Here is a 14,560-nt window from a genome sequence, read left to right on the forward strand (position 1 = left end):
AACTTAGGCTAATTCCGAGCGAGACCGAGACGCAGGGCGGCAGTGGGGGCTGGAAGGGGCCTTCCACTCACTCCAGCCGCAGGACCCCTGCTGCAGCTCGGAGCACGCGCAGCAATGCAAATAACACATTCGAGGAGAGCAGAGGAGGTGGCTAGCCGCAGCTTGGACAGTTGGAATGTCGGAGGGACTACCCTGCAAATCACAGCCCTTCTATCGGGATTCTCAGCTGGGCATGATGGAGGCAAATTTGGAAACCTAAGAGTACCACTTGCCTTCCTCTCTCATTGCTCCATCACCAGCCTTTGGTGGTGGTGAAATATTCTTTTCAGTTTTCCAAAGCAAGGAAGTATTTTCTCACAAAATAGGGTTTTGCTGAATTCTCAGTTTCCACCCACCTTCCGCCTAACATTTGTAAAGAATCGGGCATGCAGGATGGAGACTATGGGTCAAAAATAAGTAAAGGTGTTGACTCTTCTAGAGGGCCCACCCAGCAGGTGAGCGCGCGGGACAGAGTCTCCGGAGAGCCAGCGCCGGGCCCTGGTGGCCTCCTGTTCTTCACATCTCAAGGCAGAGCCTCTCAAAGAGTGGCCTGCAAGGATCTGAACCACCAGGGGGTGTGATATTGCAGAGTCCCTGGCTTACCTCAGGCTCCTTAAACCAGAATCTCTGCGGGTGGGGAATCAGCAGGTTATGAGGTACAACCACACGAAATTGCCTACATTCGTCCTTTTGTAACCTACAGAAATGTCCATTTCGATACCTCCAGCTGATTCCCCTGCACCTTAAAGTTTGAGCATCGCTGCTTTGGCGTTTTAGAGCCCTTGGACTTGTTCACAAGAGGAAGAGGGAGAAGAGGAGGCTCGAAGGGGGCCTTTATAGTGGATACCTGTTTCACTCGGAGCTCAGGGTCTTTGACGCGGGAAGGCAAAGTCTGTCTTTTGGAAATGGGGAAGTGGGCACATAGCACCTGAGAACAGGAGGGCTCGAGACCTCCCAAAGAGAGCAGGGGGCCTGGTTTGGGAGCTTGCAGTAGCTTCTGCCCCAGTGGAAGGGAAAGAGCCTGGCTTGCTCTCGGCGCGCCACATCCGGCTGCCGCGCGCACCTGGGGGGACCGCCGGGTTCGGGGTAGGCGAGCGCGTGAGCTGCACGGGGCTGGCTTCTCCACATCTCCGGTAGGGCGGGGATGGGGGAGAGGAGGAGGAGAGAAAGTGGGGGCGTTATGGGCTTAGGCCTGCCTCCCACCTCCCCACCTCCCGCCTCCGCGGCCACCCTCCGCTCTATAATTGGCTGCCGGCGGGCCTTCCTTTCCTCATATCTGATCCTGGGCTCCCAGCTGGAGAGGCGGAGGCAGCTCCAGGAGGCTGGGAGTGGAAGCGCAGCGGCAGAAGGAGAGGGAGAGAGAAAGAGAGAGAGGCTAATTAAAAAAGGATACTCCTAGGGAAGAGAGCAAGGGCGGTGCGCCGCCAAGGACCAACTAGCGGCGGAGCTTCGATCTTGCCTAGGCGCGGAGAGCTCCCAACCTGGGCTGGAACCTTGCCCAGCACAGGTCAGTTCGTCTTTCTCTGCTCTTCTTCGGCTCGGCTTCGAAGTCCATTTATGAGCAAGGAAAAGTGGAGGCAGCGAGCCACCTGCAGACGCAATGCAGTTCCATGGACTTTCTTTTCACGCGCGCGCCCAGAATGGCCTGGGGACCTTTGGGACAGGATGGGACGGGTGCACCTGGATGCCTTTTCGCGGGGTTCACGGTGCAGGGAGATTAGAGGCATTGGGTGATGAGAGCGCAGGGATAGTGGAAATACCATGTGCTGCTCCGGGAAGCTTTTCCCAGTGTTTGAGTGACGTGAGCGTGTGGCAGGAAGAAGCTGCGTTTGGCTGCGGGACAGTGGCGGCTCCAGCATTTCCATATAGAAGGGGCTTAACAAAGGCGGTAATTTGGGTGGGATCCGTCTTGAAGGGCTGTGTGTGCATAAAGAACACGCTGTTTTTATTTAGCTTGTGTTTGGGATAGCTTGGGAGAGCTGCTGATGGAGATCATAGGGGACGAAACTCACCCAGTCACCTGTTGGCTCTGCTACAGATTTGGGTAGCTGAGAACCAGGCGCTGGACGCAAAGGGAAACAGCTAGGTAGAGCGCGATGATGGAGGATGGGGACAGTAGGCGCTCCTCCACCTCTCTGCGCCGGGAGGCTGGGATGCTTCGTGCGTTTTGCTTTGGTGCCAGAAGCCAGGAGGTTGCGGTTTTGAGAGAGGCACCGCCAGGTTGTAATATTGGAGAATCCTCTCCGCTTTGGCTTGCCGACCTCTCACTTGCCCCCTTTTATCTCTCTGACACCCCCCGCACCCCGCGCCCCCTCAGGCCTCCTATTACACAGCGCCTAGGTGGATAGGCATCCGGGGCAGCTGGGCTTTGGCGCATGGGGCCATTACAGTGGCCTCGGTCCTAGGGCAGAGCCTGGAGGCCGCCGGCAGGTGCAGGACCACAGGTGCTCAGATCTTGGTGCTGGGTTCTTGGGTCCTCTGTGGCTCAGGGTTGCTCTGCTAAGGTCCAGGAGGGTTTTGGACCTGTCCTTACGGAAAGTTCCGTGTCCAAATGAAGCTTGTGTGCAGCTCTCACATGGGCCAGGATTTCCCCCCAAACATTGCTTCTCAGAGTCCCATTACTTCTGCAAGTTTTGGACAGTCCTCTGTTGGCAGCAGCTGAAGGGGGTGGGAGTAGGGGCAGGAACAAGAGAAAGATGGGAGTAAGTCTTTGGTGGCTGTGGAGAGGAGAGCAGAAATGAAAATGGATTTTCCTGAAACTCCCGTTAAAGGCCTTAGGGCCCCTCCTCTACTGAGGGACAGGGAGGGCACTTTTTATAATACTTGCAGTAGGTGATAGAGAGGCTCTATTGAAACCCAGCAAACAGGCTTTAAGCTGGATGCAGTGAAGGACCGGTGTTCTGTTTCTGACAGCATGGTCCAGTCTGCACATAGAGAACTCACTGGTAAATTTAGAATGAGTGAATGAATAAATGAATGAATGAACAGCATGTGGATATTTGGTTTTTCAGAAGAGTAACTTGGATTCCTTTGAACCCAAGTGCTTCGCTATTATAAGGTAAACTTCAGGATAGTTTTGTTTGCTTGTTTTTAAAACAGCTTTATTGAGATATAATTCATATACCTCTCAATTAACCCATTTAAAGTGTACAATTCAATGATTTTTAGTGTTTTCACAGAGCAGAGTAAATCCACCATTTTAGAATATTTTAGCACCCCAAAAAGAAACCCTGTACCTATTAGCAGTACCTCCCCATTTCTCCCTAACCTGCCGCTATGTCTGTATGGATTTGCCTATTTCGGACATTTCATATAAATGGAAGAATACAATATGCGGTCCTTTGTGACTGCTTCTTTTACCTAGCAAAATATTTTCAAGGTTCATCCATGATGTACAGGCTATCTTTCTTATTCTCTCAGTAAATACTGGGTATCCATCCTCTCCTTCTCCCTGGGGAGCTCCGAGCCAGGATAGACCTGAACCTCCACTGCAGCCCTGACCTCCTGTGGGTCCCTTTGAAAGGACAGGCGCCCCACTGGTAAGGCCTCTTAGTAATTCCCTGGGAAGTATTCCTTGGAACCCATCAGGATTCCTGGAGCAGTTTTGGATGGATCCCAGCCTTCAAGATTGATGGGAGGAGCCTCTTGGCACTTATCCTGCTGCGAACCGTCCAGCTGAGGATTTCAGAGAACTCTTGGGGCCCTCCACGCATGTCTTGATTTTTCAGAATCAGCCAGGGCTGCTCTTAAAAATGGGCCGAACAAATCGATCTGATTTGAGGGGCTCTAGGGAAAGCCCCTAGCTCATTAAGAAGACCTCTTGGGGAGTCTCCCTTTCTATCTTAAATATTTCCTAGTGTCACACAGTAAAACACAAATGTCTTTTGCTCGTCTTCAGTTGACAGCCTCTGCAGTGATACCACTGTAAAGCCACATTCGCAGTCAGTGTTATCTAAACCCAGCCAAATGACTGCTGTTTTCCTGGCCTGTCTAGTGTAACCTAAGATCCCTTTAAAGGACAAGAGCCTTCCTAGAACTGCTGCATGATGGAGTGGTGCTGTTTGAGCACCACTGAGTTAACAAATTATCTGGGATTACGATAGTCCATTGAGAACAAAGTTGTTGGTAAATGAGGCACTAGTTGATCCCCCCAGGGAACTGACAGTGGAGTGGAGGGAGAAAGTTTAAAGGAAAGTGATAAAAATAAACTTTCTTCTTGGCAGGTTTGCCCCTAGATAGTGCTGGATGTTAGGAAAATAATCATTCTCCTTGACTTCTTCTATGAGTAAATAAAAAATGGCAGGGATCCAGTTACTTTTCTGTATACACTAAGCTTTTGTTGTAGACCAAACTGCATCCTGTTCCTGTGACGTGTGTGTGTGTGTGCGTGTGTGTGTGTGTGTGTGTTGGAAATGTTGGCATATTTTTTGAGTACTTACTGGGTATCTGCCTTTTTCTCTTTTAGAAACACACTTAAGTCTCCCAATTACTTGGGGAAGCAAATAATATTCCTCCTTTAGCAATCACTGAGCTTCAAGGATAAAAAGTACCTTGTATGGGATCACAAAGCCAGCAAGTGACAGAAATATGATTAAGAAAAGTCTATATGGGGCCAGGCGCAGTGGCTCATGCCTGTAATCCCAGCATTTTGGGAGGCCGAGGTGGGTGGATCACCTGAGGTCAAGAGTTCAAGGCCAGCATGGCCAACATGGCGAAACCCCATCTCTACTAAAAATATAAAGATTAGCTGGGCGTGGTGGTGGGCACCTGTAATCCTAGATACTTGGGAGGCTGAGGCGGGCATTGAGAATATAAAAGAGAGTCTATAGGAAGTTCTGAGCGTTCTTTAAGTCAAAGTTTAGAGCCTAGACTCCCCATTTCCTCCAGGTAATTTTTTTTATTAGTGGTCTTGTTGCACTTTTCTCTCTATGGGCCTTTGTCGGAGCTACCCTGAAAGGTGTCTCTGTGAATTTTAGAGAGCAGTGTTTTGCCTCATTTCTCCTAGAAATTATCTGAGTTGCTTACAAAAATTGGTCCAGAGGTAGGTTGCGCTTTGCTAAGTCCATTGCAATGTCTTAGGGTGTGTCTTTATCTAGGAGCAGTCAGAGGGCCCTTTATTGGATAAAGATCTATTCCTGGGTGGCCTTTTGTCTCTGGCTTTTGCAAAGAGGAGCACATTTAATTGATGTCTAAAAATGATAGTTTGCTGCAGGTTGTTTGCTTCTGTTCATCCTTCACTTCCCAGCCCTACCTCCTGCCATGTGCTGGCACTGTGCTAAGCATTCAAAATACAGTAGGGAATAATATGCTTTGGCAAATGGAAATGCCAATAGCTAACTACGGGGTAGTGTTCAATGCTGCAGAATGGAAAATAAAGATTACTACTATAGGAAACAGGAAGAGCACCTGACCCCAGACTTGGAAGATCAAGGAAAACTTCCTGAAGGAAAGGATGTCTAAACTGAGATGTAAAGCTACCCTTTATACTGATTACAGATGTACATTGTAGTTAAAAACAGTCTCCCATTTCTTTGACAGATGAACTATGTCAGTGTTTGAAAAAAATGAAGAGAGGAAAAAAAAGCCAGGTGAAGAACATTCTTGTGTCAAGGAGCTGTCATTCCAATTTGCCATACTTTTGGAATGGCTCTACCTTCTGTCATTTAGAACATACAGCATGAGTTTAATACTGATTGAGCAGCTGTATAACTGAGGCTAATTTTCAGTCAAATTCCTTGCGTTTGAGTGATTCACAGGGGTGCTGCTAACCTAATATAGTTTTTCTGTAAATTAGGAAAAGGAAGCCTCTCTGTGCAAACCTATGCCATTGGGAGAAGAAAACAGTTCTGTTTTATCTGGATAACACAGCTTCGCACTGGGGCACACAACTTGGAAGCAGAATGTCTGCCAATTTCAAGTGTCATTGACCCTAGGCCAAGTGTAAATTGTTTAGTTCATTAACTGCGAGCTGTACACACATTAGCCCTGATCATTCAGTCATTAACTATTAAATCAATCAATATTTACTGATTGCCTATGTGTGTTGAACTTTCTTGAATATGGGTTAAACTGCCCATCTAGATGTCTGATAGTGCCCAAGATCTAGAAGGTTAAAACAGTGACTGAGGCCATGAAACTAGCTGGAGAACCTCAATAAGATGAGGGACAGATGCAGTTCATCAGAGGCCTGGTTGGTGAAGGATCAAGTTTGGTGCTACTGCTGGTTGGTGCCCATCCACAAACTGTTACCTGCCTCTGATAAGACAAAAACTACACGATGATGTAAATCAAATATGTCAATAAGCGCACTGTTCACCAAGCACACTGTTAGTTCAACGGAGATTATCATTATTTTTTCATAGCAAAGCTTTTCTGACGAAGGAAGCAAAAGAATACATAGACTTGCATATTGGCATAAGCTCCTTATCTCACTGAGGACCAGTAACAGTTCATAGACCAGCTACTTTGAGTAGCACCAATCTAGGCAACATTGGCCCACATTTGGCCAGATAGGTCATCTTGTATCCTTTCTGCCTTTATACTGTTTTCTTTTCTCTCTTTTCCCCTTATTTTTTCTTTGTTTCCTCTGCCTCCTCATCTTCTTCCTCTTCATCATTTTCCCTTTTCTTCTTCCTTCCCTTATTCCTACTTTACTGTTGCTTTCCCCTTCCATTTGATATTTCTCTCTTAAACAAAAATCACTGTGAATTTTATTCAGCTTTTTGTCTTTTAAAAAGCAAAAGAAAGAAAGCCTCAGTGTACAAGGAAAGAAATGTAAAATGGAAACATCACTAACTTGGAGAAAATTAAAAGAATTGAATGGTAATTAAAATAAAAATATGCCAATAAATTAGAAAGCCTGGATGAAATGGATTCTTTTTTTTCCCAACTTTTATTTTAAGTTTGAGGATACAAGAACAGGTTTATGACATAGGTATATGTGTAATGCTGAAGTTTAGGGTATGAATGATCCCATCACCCAGGTAGTGAGCATAGTACCCAAAAGGTAGTTCTTCAACCCTCACCCCCTTTTTTCCCTTCCCTCGCTATTAGTCCCCACTATCTGTTTTCTCATCTTTATGTCCATGTGTACTGTTTAGCTCCTACTTATAAGTGAGAATATGTGGTACTTGGTTTTCTCTTCCTCCGTTAATTCACTTAGGATAATGGCCTCCAGCTGCATCCATGTTGCCGCAAAGGACTTGATTTTGTTCTTTGTTATGGCTGTATAGTATTCCATGGTGTATATGTACCACATTTTCTTTATCCAGTCCACCACTGATGAGCATCTAGGTTGATTTCACATCTTTGTTACTGTGAATAGTGCTGTGATGAACATACGAGTGCATGTGTATTTTTGGTAGACTTATTTATATTCCTTTGGGTATATATCCATTAGTGGGATTACTGAGTTGAACGGTAGTTTTTTAAGTTCTTTGTGAAATCTCCAAACTGCTTTCCACAGTGGCTGAACCAATTTACGTTCCTACCAACAGTGTATAAGCATTTCCTTTTCTCTGCAAATCTGTTTTTTTTTTTTTTTACTTTTTAATGATAGCCATTCTGTTTGGTGTGAGATAGTATCTCAATGTGATTTTGATTTGCATCTTTCTGATGATTAGCAATGTGGAGCATTTTTTCATGTTTGTTGGCTGCTTGTATGTCTTCTTTTGAGAAATATCCGCTCATGCCCTTTGCCTACCTTTTTAATAGGGTTATTTGTTTTTTGCTTGTTGAATAATTTAAGTTCATTATAGATTCTGGATATCAGACATTTGTTGGCTCCATACTTTGCAAATACTTTCTCCTATTCTGTAGATTGTCTATTTACTCTCTTGATAGTTTCTTTTGCTATTCAGAAGCTGTTTAGTTTAATTAGATCCCACTTGTCAATTTTTGTTTCTGTTGCGGTTGATTTGAGGACTTAGTCATAAATTCACTGCCAAAGCCTGTGTCTGGAATGGTATTTGCTAGGTTTTCTTCCTTTTTTCTTCCTTTTTTTTTTTTTTTGAGACAGAGTCTTGCTCTGTCACCAAGGCTGGAGTGCAGTGGCGCTGTCTCGGCTCACTGCAACCTCCGCCTCCTGGGTTCAGGCGATTCTCCTGCCCCAGCCTCCCTAGTAGTCAGGATTACAGGCACATGCCCCACCATGCCCAGATAATTTTTTATATTTTTAGTAGAGATGAGGTTTCACTGTGTTAACCAGGATGGTCTTGATCTCCTGACCTCATGATCCACCCGCTTTGGCCTCCCAAAGTGCTGGGATTACAGGCATGAGCCACTGTGCCCAGCCGGTATTTGCTAGGTTTTCTTCTAGGATAATGTTAGATATAATGTTAGATATAATGTTAGATCTTACATTTAAGCCTTTAATCTATTTTGAGTTAATTTTCATATATGGTGAAAGGTAGGAGTCCCATTTCATTCTTCTGCATACAGCTAGCCAGCTATTCCAACACCATTTATTGAAGAGGGAGTCCTTTCCCCATTGCTTGTTTTTGTTGACGTTGTTGAAGATCAGGTGGTTGTAGGTGTGTGACTTTATTTCTGTGTTTTCTAACCTGTTCCGTTTTCTGTGTGTTTGTTTTTGTACCAGTACCATGCTTTTTTGGTTGCTGTAGCCTTGTAGTAGAGTTTGAAGTTGGATAATTTGATGCCTCCAGTTTTGTTCTTTTTGCTTAGAATTGCTTTGGCTATTGAGGCTCTTTTTTGGTTTTGTTTAGAATTTTTTTTTCCTATTTCTGTGAAAAATGATGTTGGTAGTTTGATAGGAATAACATTGAACCTGGATATTGTTTTGGGTAGTGTTCTTTTTTTTCTCTTTGAAACAGAGTCTTGTTCTGTCGCCCAGGCTGTGTTTTGGGCAGTATTCTTATTTTAATGATATGAAATGAGTTATTTTTAAACAAAGTACAAATTACTAAAACTGATTTTTTATTATACAGGAATTATGAATAAAACATTAGGCACAAACATGTTGAAAAAGTTGTTAAAAAGTAACCTCTCCAAGAGTACTGAACTCTCCCCATGGTTTTGCAATTGAATGCTAATGAAAATGTAAAAAAATAAAAATACCGTGCTATTATAACTGTTCCAAAGTACAGTACAGAGAAAGAAGAAAAAATTCTAAGTTATTTTTTATAAAACCGGAAAAAATAATACTGATATCAAAACTTGACACAGCATAATAAAAAAGAAAAGCTACAGATTAATTTCACTAATATTGATGTACTTATTGATATGAATAGCATATTAGTAAATAGAACCCAAAAGAATAATTCACAATGATCAAGTTGGGCTCAAATTTCACAGGTAAGTTTAGTATTAGAAAATGGATTAATATAATTGTCATGTTAAAAAGTTAAAAGAAAAAAGTTAGAGGATCTTCTTCATAACTACTACAATAATTTAACATTTTATTTCAGATTAATAACTCAATAAAGTTTACACAGATGGAAATTTACTAAACATGATACATTTATATCAGTATATTTGTGTTTATCTTCTCTAACAGTCTGTCTAGCCATGTGTCTTCAAAATCAAAGTCATGCCAAAGAAGCATTGCTATTAAAAATAAGAACAAGACAAAGTTTCCAGGATAAATATTCTGGAGATAGTAGCCAAAGTAATAAGAAAAGGGAAAGAAATGAAAAACATAAAATTTGGAAGGTAAGAAGAAAGATATCATCTACAGAAAAAATTAAGGATATCAATTTTACAAACTTTAATACTTTGAAAAAATGTTAAACTATTCAAGGTAGGTTACAAAATTAATATAAAAATAAAATTGCTTTACTATAATTAATAAACAACTTGTTTAAAAGTGATTAAGAAAAATCCATTAACACAGGAAATAAAACATATGTATATAATATGTAGAAATAAACTCAAAATGTCAAATTTATATAACTCTTTAAAGTGCTCATGAAGAAATGAAGATGACTGACTTGAATAAACAAAGAATATATTCTTTTTTGATGTAAAGATGGACTATTGTATAAAAAAGGTCGATCTACCTAAATCGGTCTACTAATTTAACATGATCCCAATTTTGAGGAGTTTTTGGTACCTAGTCAAAAATAATCAGAAAGAAAACTTAAAAGAAAATATTAAAACATATTATAAAGTTTTGATATTTACAATTACTTAATAGTCACACATAAATAGAAAATTGATAGATTCGAAAATAAAATATAGCATTGCTAACCTGTGAGCAAAAGGTAAATTATTCTATAAGTGGTATGGGACTAATTGGATAGACATGGAGAATAAAAGTTAAAACTTTTTCATTTACATCAAAATAAGTTTTAGATGATCAAAGATTTCAATTTAAAAATTGAAAATGTAAGAATACTAAAAGAAAATATAGGAAAATGCTATAATTCCAAAGGAGAAAGAGACTTATATGCATGTCATAAACCATAGGAGATAAAAAAGAAAAAAAATAAATATTGGGCAACGTGTTTTATCATATATGATGGAAAAAGAGCCACATATTAAATACAAAAATTTCTCATAAAAAGATGAACACTCCTAGCTGAGTGTGGTGGCTCACACTTGTAATCCCAGCACTTTGGGAGGCCGAGGAAGTCAGATCACTTGAGGTCAGGAGTTCGAGACCAGCCTGGCCAACATGGCGGAACCCTGTCTCTACTAAAAATACAAAAAACAGTTGGGTATGGTGGTGCATGCCTGTAATCCCAGCTATTTGGGAGGCTGAGGCATGAGAATTGCTTGAACCTGGGAGGTGGAAATTGCAGCGAGCCAAGATTGCACCACTGCACTCCAGCCTGGGTGACAGAGTAAGTGAGATTCCATCACAAAAAACAAACCAACAAAAAAAAAAAAACAGATGAACAATCCTATAGAAAAATGACCAAGGATATGCTAGAGAGTTCACCGAACAAAAGACAGCTTAAGTAAATGAAAGATGTGCAGTCATACTTTTAGCCATGGTGATGTTATATGTTGAACTACAATTTTTTCATACGTGAAAGAATTTGCAAATATCAGAGCCAGCGAGTTTATGGAAAAATAGACACATATACTTTTGGTGGTATATAAACTGGCATAATCTCTCTGGAGACCAATTTGGCAATATGCATTAATACTTTTTTTTTTTCTTTTTGAGACAGTGTCTCCCTCTGTTGTCCAGGCTGGAGTGCAGTGGCACAATCTTGGCTCACTGAAACCTCCACCTTCCACGTTCAACTAATTCTCCCACCTCAGCTTCCTGAATAGCTGGGATTACAGAAGTGCACCACCACAGCCTGTCTAATTTTTGTATTTTTAGTAGAGATGGGGTGTCACCATATTGGTCAGGCTGGTCTCGAACTCCCAACCTCAGGTGATCTGCCTGTCTTGGCCTCCCAAAGTGCTGGATTACAGGTGTGAGCCCTGTGCCCAACCCATTAATACTTTTTAAAAGGAATAAGCATACTTTATAACCAGCAGTTTAACTTTTAGCAAACTGTCTTAGAGAATATTTGTCCATGACTTTTTTGAGATTTTGATTAAAATTGCTTTGAATCTATAGATTATCTTAAAGACATTCTAACAGAATACTTTTTTTTTTTAACCCATAAACATGGTGCACAGCTCTATGTAGGCTTTCTTTCATTTCTGTCAGTAATACACTTTTGTATTTTGGTATTCTGAAGAGTATAGAGGCCTTGCATGTCATATTAATTTCTAACTATTTTATGTTTTTGATGTCATTGTAAATAAATTTAAATTTTTTTTCTTTTTATTTATTTTCTGCTATTATATAAGAATACAATTGATTTTTTGCTGACTGATCTTGTCTGTCAGTCTTTCTAAATTATTAGTTCAAGTAGGGTTTTGTTTTTGGTAGATTCCTTAGAATTTTCTGGTAAACAATCCTGTTGATTGTGAATAGAGTCAGTTTACTTCTTCCTTCCCATTCTTTCTGCCTTTTATTTCTTTTTCTTGCCTGATTGCACTGGCTAGGACCTCTAGTACAGTGTTGAGTGGAACTAGTAATAGTTAACATCCCTATTTTATTCTTGATCTTAGGAGAAAAGCATTCAATATTTTACCATTCAGTGTGATACTAGCTATGGAGTTTTCATTGATGCCCTTTATTAGATTGAAGAAGTTCCTTTCTATTTTTAGTTTGCTGAGTTTCTTTAAAATCCTGAATGTGTATTGAATTTTGTGAAATACTTTTTGTCCTTCTATTTAGATTACATGCACACACACACACTACATATATATGTATAAAATCTCATGCTAAATGATTAGTGGATATTATCTTGATGGTTAGCCTTTTTCTCCCTGAGGGAAGAAACATACTAAACATGCTAAATGATTTAAAAATATTAAACCAATATTACATTCCTGTAATAAACTCTACTTGGTCATCATTATTATTATTTTTTACATTGTTAAATGCTATTTGATAATATTTTGTGAAAGATTTTTATATCTATGTTCATAAGGGTTATTCTGTGATTTTTATTTTTTGTGATGCTGTCTAGTTTTGATAAAAAGGTTATGTTAGGGCTGGGTGTGGTGGCTCATGCCTGTAATCCCAGCACTTTGGGCAGCTGAGGTGGGCAGATCACTTGAGGCCAGGTGTTCGAGACCAGCCTGGGCAACATGGTGAAACCCCCATCTCTACCAAAAATACAAAAATTATCCATGTGTGGTGGCATGCGCCTGTAGTCCCAGCTCTTCGGGAGGCTGAGACAGGAGAATTGCTTGAACCCAGTAGGAGGTTGCAGTGAGCCAAGATTGTGCCACTGCACTCCAGCCTGTGTGACAGTGAGAGTCTGTCTCAAAAAAAAAAAAAAAAAAAAAAAAAAAAAAAAAAAAAAGGTTATGCTAGCCTTCACCTGTGCTTTCAGGAAGAGTTTGTGTAGGATTGGTATTATATTTTCCTTAAATATTTCATAGAATTTGCTAGTGAAGCCATCTGGGACTGTAATTTTCCTTGTGGAAATATTTTTTAATAACAAATTTAATCTCTTTAATAGATATAGGGCTATTTGGGTTTTCTATTTCTTCATGTGTCTGTTTTAACAAGTTGAGTATTTCAATAGTTTATTTCCAAGTAAGCTAAATTGTTGGGATTATTGGCAAAAAGTTATTTGTATTTTTCCTTTTTAATTGTTTTTTAGTTTGTGAAGTAGGCAGTTATATCCTCTGTTATTCCTGGTATTGTTAATTGTGTTTCAATCTTTGTTCCTTGATCACACTTCCCAAAGGTTTTTAAATTTTATTAATATTTCAAAGAAGCAAATATTGGTTTTGTTAATTTCTACTAATGTTTTCTATTTCTTTAGTATTTGCTTTTATCTTTATTAATCACTTCCTTCAACTTAATTTGGATTCAGTTTGCTCTTCTTTTTCTAGCTTCTTTAGGTAAAAAATTAGAGCATTGATTTTAAATCTTTCTTCTTTTTTATATCAACATTTAAACCTATAAGTTTATCTCTAATTCTTTAGCTGCATTCCACAAATTTTCACAAATTGTACCTTTATTTTCATTCCCTTTCAAACATTTAAAAATTTCCATTGTGATTTCATCTTTGACTCATTGATTATTTAGAAGCATATTGTTTAATTTTCAAATATTTTGAATTTATAAAGATATTTTATTATTATTCATTTTTTTTAAATTAGATGAGGTCTTTCTGTGTTGCCCAGTTGTCTCAAACTGCTGGGCTCAAGCCATCTTACACACCTTGACCTCCCAAAATGCTGGGATTATGGGTGTGAGTCACCATACCCAGCCTATTATTCATTTCTAATTTAAATCTATTTTCAGAAAACATACAGAGTATGTTTTTCAATCTTTTGAAATTTATTGAGTTTTATTTTATGGCCCAGAATATGGCCTATTTTGTTAAATTTTACTGTTACACTTAAAAAATGTACATTTTTGCAGTTGTTGGATGTAATGCTCAATAAATATCAACTACTTGATAGAGTTGTTCACAACTCTATCAATATATCTATATACCGATATATATCTATCAATATATCTATATACCAATATATTGTCTAATTGTTCAACCAGTTCTTGAGGAGTGCTGAAATCTTCAACTTTGCTTATTCTTATTTCTTTAGTCCTATTAGTTTTTGCTTTATGTATTTTGAAACTCCATTATTAAATTCACACATATTTATGATTAATTTTTCCTAATTAAGTGATCTTTATCATTCTGAAATGTCCAGGATTTGAGGGCAGTTTTATGCAGATTTTGCTCCCCCTGCCCCCACATTGTGTCTCATTCCATTCTGACATTTCCCTTCTCAATATCTAGTTTCTCTAGTATTCCTGAATTCTGTTCCCTGATGCTTTATGCCAGTAAGACAGCAGCTTTCCCCCTGATTTCTGATCACCATGCCATGCATAGTGGGGAGTTCCTTCAGAGAGAAAAAAGCTAACCACCAAACTAATAGTAACAAAACTAGGTCTTCTTTATTCCTAATTTAGAGTTTTTTCCTCCTATGTCATGATGCTAACAGATAAGTGTAATAATTGCTCACTTCC

General features: G+C 40.0%; 1 protein-coding gene across 6 annotated transcripts in view; it reads left to right on the forward strand.

Moving 5' to 3' along the window:
• Nucleotides 1-719: 719 nt before the first annotated feature.
• The window catches only part of COL14A1 (collagen type XIV alpha 1 chain), a 245,676-nt gene continuing 231,835 nt past the window's right edge, over nt 720-14,560 (forward strand). For 2 of the 6 annotated variants that reach the window (XM_063606883.1, XM_034966539.4), the window contains exon 1: nt 804-1,546. The gene's annotated coding sequence lies outside the window, so the exon portion shown is untranslated. Of the gene's footprint in view, nt 1,547-14,560 lie in introns of all 6 variants that reach the window. The other 4 variants (XM_063606884.1, XM_057303085.2, XM_063606882.1 and 1 more) reach the window with 4 other exon arrangements.

Source organism: Pan paniscus, chromosome 7 (assembly GCF_029289425.2).
Source record: "Pan paniscus chromosome 7, NHGRI_mPanPan1-v2.0_pri, whole genome shotgun sequence".
NCBI lineage: Eukaryota > Metazoa > Chordata > Mammalia > Primates > Hominidae > Pan > Pan paniscus.